Raw genomic sequence first — 6,457 nt, forward strand, 5'->3', positions numbered from 1 at the left:
TTGCACCCCAGCCTGGGTAACAAGAGCGAAACCCCGTCTCAAAAAAAAAAAAAGAATAAATTTAACAGAAGAAGTGTAGGACACAAAGCTACAAGCACTGAAATGCTGAGAGAAATTAAAGAAATTCTAAATATACAAACTGGGAGACTAAATATTAATACGGTAATTCTCACCCAACTGACATGTAAAGTCAGCACAGAGCCTATCAAATCCCACCAGGTTTTTGTGTAGATACTGACAAGATGATCTGAAAACTTGTCAGTATGCAAAGGACCCATGCAAGCCAAAACAATTTTGGAAAAGAACAAGGTGAGGACTTAACACTTCCCAATTTCTAAAGTAACTTTAAGGCTACAGTAATGAAGACTGTGGCACTGGCAGTAGGATAGACATTTAGACCAATAGATCAGACAAAATAAACCCTTATGTTAATAATCAGATGACTTTTACCACAGTACTACCTAATTCAATGAAGGAAAATGGTCTTTTTTCAAGAAATAGTGCTGGGACAATTGGATATTAATATGGAAAAAGATATTTAGGCCCTTATGTAATATACAAAAATGATGTCAAAATTAATGATAGACTCAAAGGCAAGAGTTTAAAGTATGTAACTTCTAGGAGAAAACATGAGAGAGGAACTTTATGATACTGGGTCAAAGAGTTCTTCAATATAATACCAAAAGCACAATCCATAAAAGACTAACTGATAAACAAAATTTCCAAAATTAAAAACTTTTATACTAGGGTGGGCGCGGTGGCTCATGCCTGTAATCCCAACACTTTGGAAGGCCAAGGCAGGCAGGCCAAGGTTGCAGTGAGCCGAGATTGTGCCACTGCTCCAACCTGGGTGACAAGAGTGAGACTCAGTCTCAAAAAAACCAAACCAAAACAAAACAAAATTTTTATACTTCAAAAGGCATGACTAAAAAATAAAAATATTTTCCAGAAGAAAATATTTGCAAAACACGTATCTGATGAGTGTTAACCAGGACATATCAAGAACTCAATGAAATAACAAGATTAAGAAATGAGCAAACAATTCAAATCGACATTTTGCCAAAGGTGATACTCGAATGACCAATAAGCACATAAAAAGATGATCAGCAGCATTAGTCATCAGAGATATGCAAATCAAAACTACAATGAGATACCACTGCACACCCACCAGGATGGCTGTAACAATAAGTATTGGTGACGATAAGGAAATACTGGGCCCCAGCCAGGGGTGGTGGCATGCACCTGTGGATCCAGCTACTCAAGAGGCTGAAGCCCGAAGACAGCTTGAGCCCAGGAGTGCAAATCTGTACTGCACTATGATCATGCCTGTGAATAGCCATTGTACTCCAGTCTGGACAACAGCATGAGACTCCATCTATGAAAATGGTACAGTCACTTTGGAAAACAATGGCAGTTTCTTAAAAAGTTCAACACAGTTACCAAATGACGTGGTAATTCCACTCCTGAGCAGAAAACATGTCCACACAAAGACCTAAACATAAATGTTTGTAACAGCACTACTCCTAATAGCCCAAGCTGGAAACAATCCAAATATCCATTAATGAATAATGATAACGAAATTATCCATTCATGGTTAATGAATAAACAAAATGTGGTCTACCCAACAATAGAATATTATTCAGCAAGAAGAAGAAATGAACGACCAGTAGGTGCTATATCACCTGGAGGAACCGCAGAAACATTATGCTAAGTGACAGAAACCTGGTACAGAAAAGACTACACACTGTTTGACTGCACGTATTTGAAATGTTCAGGAAAGGCAAATCTACAGAGACAAAGAGCAGGTTAGTGGTAGCCTGGGCCTAGGCAAGAACTGACCGCAAAAAGGTACAAGATGGGCGTCTTTTAGGGTAGCAGTAATATTCTAAAACTGGATTGTGGTGATAGTTATACAACTTTTTTGGGGGGGTTATTTTTTTTTTTGAGACAGAGTCTCACTCTGTCACCAGGCTGGAGTGCAGTGGCGCAATCTCGGCTCACTGCAACCTCTGCCTCCTGGGTTCAAGCAATTCCCCTGCCTCAGCCTCCTGAGCAGATGGGACTATAGGCATGTGTCACCACACCCAGCTAATTTTTTGTAGAGATGGGGTTTCACCATATTGGCCAGACTGGTCTTGAACTCCTGACCTCCTGATCCGCCCACCTCGGCCTCCCAAAGTGTTGGGATTACAGGGGTGAGCCACCATACCCGGCTCAGTTATACAACTTTACAAATTTACCAAAAACAGCTGAGTTTTATTTATTTATTTATTTATTTATTTTATTTTATTTTTTTTTTTTTGAGACGGAGTTTTCACTCTTGTTACCCAGGCTGGAGTGCAATGGCGCGATCTCAACTCACCGCAACCTCCGCCTCCTGGGTTCAGGCAATTCTCCTGCCCCAGCCTCCTGAGTAGCTGGGATTACAGGCACGTGCCACCATGCCCAGCTAATTTTTTGTATTTTTAGTAGAGACAGGGTTTCACCATGTTGACCAGGATGGTCTCGATCTCTCGACCTCGTGATCCACCCGCCTCGGCCTCCCAAAGTGCTGGGATTACAAGCTTGAGCCACCGCGTCCGGCCTATTTTTTTTTTTTTTTAAAAGCATCTCACTCTGTTGCCCAGGCTGGAGTGCAGTGGTGTGATCTCGGCTCACTGCAACCTCTGCCTCCCAGATTCAAGCAATCCTCATGCTTCAGCCATCTGAGTAGTTGGGTCTACAGGTGTGCACCACCACACCATGGCTACTTTTTGTATTTTTAGTAGAGACAGGGTTTCACCATGTTGCCCTGGCTGGTTTCGAACTCCTGGCCTCAAGAGATCTGCCTGCCTTAGCCTCCCAAAATACTGGGATTAAAGGCATGAGTCACTGCAACCAGCCTGAATTGCATATTCTAAGTGGGTGACTTTTAGGGTACATGTGTGTATATACACACATGTATAGGTGGTGGTTGTGACAACTTCTGTAGCCTACCCACCTTTGGACTTCCTGCTCCATAAGAAACTGCCCTATTCTTGAAGCCAATAGGCTTCATGCTTGGATGTGCTTATCACTAGGCGTTTACGGAAATTTAACAGATCCAGGAGCATGCGTGTTTTCAAGGGAAGCAATGTTCAGATCCTCAAAGTCCACAAGTTCCTCTTCCTAAAACTGATCTGGCTGCAAACCAGCCTGTCTCCTTCCCCATTTCCCACCTGCCGTTATGCACTCCCCCATTTTCCCAAGATGCGCTACCCAGAGGTATGTAAACCTCCAGGATACCAAACATACAACATCGATATCGGTTTCAGGGAAGAAGCCTTTAGTGAACAATAAAAAGCTACTGAAACACCCAGACTTGCCTGTCTTTCCCTGACTTAAGTATCTTTCTGCCAAATATGAAACTTGGCTTTAAAAACAGGATCTTCTGACCCATAGTAGGATCATAAACAGTCAAAGCAGTATAGGTTAGTGGCTCTGATTTATTTCAAGGGAACATTTTTCAGGGCCACCAAATTTTTCGAAAAAATTCCCAGTGAAAAATTTACATGATTGCTTTCAGCTTCTGTGTACTTTACTCAAGGTAGTACAAACCTTTTTTATCTAACCACATCATAAAACATTTCAATTACATTCGACCTTCAAAATGTGTACTATTTTCTTCTCCCACAAATTAAGACAAATTTACAGTTACCATAAGATTATTTTAGATGTCAGCTTCACAGTGTACAAGGAGGTATACAGGGGCTTATCAAAATTCTTTTGTGGGGGGGATGCAAACAAAAATGTTTAAGGGTGATCAATTTAAATTTGAATAATCCTGGCTAACCCATGGGGTAATTCCTGGTGGCTGACCTGTAGGAACTCAGCATGGGGCACAAATTCCGTGGAAAGCAAGACTTCAGACAATGGCAAAATCACACGTGCCTGGGGGTACTGCCAGCAGGGTAGAGTCAGTCAGGCCTCACAGCCCCTTGTTTCCCAGCTCTTTCAAGGGCCTCAAAAGCAAAGCTGCTCAGGGAAGACTTGAAAGGGATTTTCTGAACGGATGGGTCAATTCAAAAGATTTCCTTTCACTCGAGTAAAAGGGCTTTCGTCCCTCCTTCACCACACACACACACACACACACACACACACGCACGCACATACACACACAAGGAATGCATTCACCTTAAATTACCTTGAACTAAGTCAGTGATTACCCTCTTGCACATTTCCCACTATTAGCAAAATTCCTCTTAAGAGCAGACTTTGTTCTGAATTGGTCATGAACCCTATCCAGATCTTTCCAAAGTTACCTGGGGAGGTGCATACTGGTCCAACCATTATCCTAACGAAGTGCACAGATCCCAAATTCCTCCTGAAACACGATGTGGTGGGCCAGGTTTAGTGGCCAGTATGCAAGGCTGGGTAATGAGCAAGAAAGCAATGTTTTTTTCCAAAGAGGAAAAAACTCCAGATTTAAACTCTACTTTCATTCATTTGAGAAAGATCCTGGGTCCCCTCTATGGATAGAACTGTAAGCTGAGAATGCTCTGTGCATACACATACTCTGAGGTGTATGCAATCACCCAGGACGGTGTTCAAAATGTGGATACCCAGGCCGCAGGCCCCAAACCAGACTCTCTAGGATTGTGGAACAGAGCTGCTGCATTTTAACAAGTTCCCCAAGCCAGTCTGTTGATCACTTAAAGCTAAGAACCACCACTCAGGAAAGTCTAGCAAAGTGATTCCCAAATATCTGATTCATACAAATCATTTGTGGAGAATTTATTTATTTATTTGTTTATTTATTTTTTGAGACAGAGTCTCGCACTGTCGCCCAGGCTGGAGGGCAGTGGTGCAATCTTGGCTCACCACAACCTCCGCCTCCCGGGTTCAAGTGATTCTCTTGCCTCAGCCTCCCAAGTAGCTAGGATGACAGGCACACAACACCGCGCCCAGCTAGTTTTCGTATTTTTAGTAGAAGACAGGGTTTCACCATGTTGCCCAGGCTGGTTTCAAACTCCTGACCTCAAGTGATCCACCTGCCTCGGCATCCCAAAGTGCTAGGATTATAGTCATGAGTCACTATGACTGGCAGAGAATATTTTAAATACAGATTTTGGGGCCCACCAAAATTACTGTATTACTTAGGACTCTTTTGGTTGCAAGTGGCAAAGACCCAATTCAAACTGACTTGAGGGGAAAAAAGGAGCAATTTTTAGGCTCCTGCTACTGAAAAGTTCAGTTACCCAAAGAATTTGTCTGTAATGAATCATTTCTATCTCCTTCCCACCTGACTCTTTGGTCCCTAGGCCCCCAGCAGCATTAAGCTTATATCCCATAACTTGGCACCTCCACGGGGAAAAAAAGCTCCTTTTCTTTCCCGGGAGCTCCAGAGAAAGACCCATCTTAATTCTGATTGGACTGACTTGACCCCTCCTTTCCCTGTACCAATCCGTGTGGCAGGAAGACAAGGAATGACCTGAATGGCCCAGCCTGTTCCTAAGGTGTTTCTAAGCCCAAACCAGGTAGATCAGAACACTCCACAATGGTGGGGCTTTTTTTTTTTTTTTTTTTTTTGAGACAGAGTCTCACTCTGCCTCCCAGGCTGGCACAGTGGCGCGATCTCGGCTCACTGAAACCTCCACCTCCCAGGTTCAAGCGATTCTCCTGCCTCAGCCTCCCAAGTAGCTGGGACTACAGGTGCCCACCACCACACCTGGCTAATTTTTTGTATTTTTATAGAGACGGGGTTTCACCATGTTAGCCAGGATGGTCTTAATCTCCTGACCTCGTGATCAGCCCACCTTGGCCTCTCAAAATGCTGGGATTATAGGCGTGAGCCACCATGCCCAGTCTAACAGTGGGGCTTTTTTCAAGTTCTTTTTTTCCCCTTCTGTTTCTAAAAATGTCTTCTAGAAAATGTAAAAAATATAAAAGTATACAAAATATAAAAGTATAAACAAGAAAATGAAAATGATCTATAATCATCCTACCAACTAAAATGTTTAGAATCTTCACACTCAAAGCTGTGCACATGAGCACTGGTCTCTTGAAGAGAACCTATTCTGTACAAGGGATTACACTGTGGTTGAGTCTTCATGACAATTCTCCCGAAGCTGAAGATAAACATTTTAGTCATTTTCATATTTGTAAAGCCAACATTGGTTTGCTTCCCTTTTCCAGTTAATTTGCTCTTGTTTATAAATCCTAAAGATGTGGGTCTTTCCTAAGAAGAATCTGAATTGCAGTATAATTATAAAAATCAGAAAGTGACAGCCATACGACACTGTGATCTAATGGAAAGACATTATTCCAGTGTCGAGGGCAGGGTTTTTATCTGTCAGATTGCCTGCCATATCCCCAGTGCCTGGGGTAAGTAATATCTTCCACACAGTGGTCTTAGTAAGTGAATGGACTGGATGGAGGAAGAGCAGTTCCCAAAAGCAAAGCCCCAAAAGAATGGTGAATTGTTGTAGGGCAGCCAAAC

At 42.6% G+C, this 6,457-nt stretch overlaps 1 protein-coding gene across 13 annotated transcripts in view; it reads right to left on the minus strand.

Moving 5' to 3' along the window:
- Nucleotides 1-6,457, minus strand: part of SIPA1L3 (signal induced proliferation associated 1 like 3) — a 293,879-nt gene that overhangs the window by 243,247 nt on the left and 44,175 nt on the right. The gene's annotated exons all lie outside the window — the stretch shown is intronic.

Source organism: Saimiri boliviensis, chromosome 14 (genome assembly GCF_048565385.1).
Source record: "Saimiri boliviensis isolate mSaiBol1 chromosome 14, mSaiBol1.pri, whole genome shotgun sequence".
Classification (NCBI taxonomy): Eukaryota; Metazoa; Chordata; class Mammalia; order Primates; family Cebidae; genus Saimiri; species Saimiri boliviensis.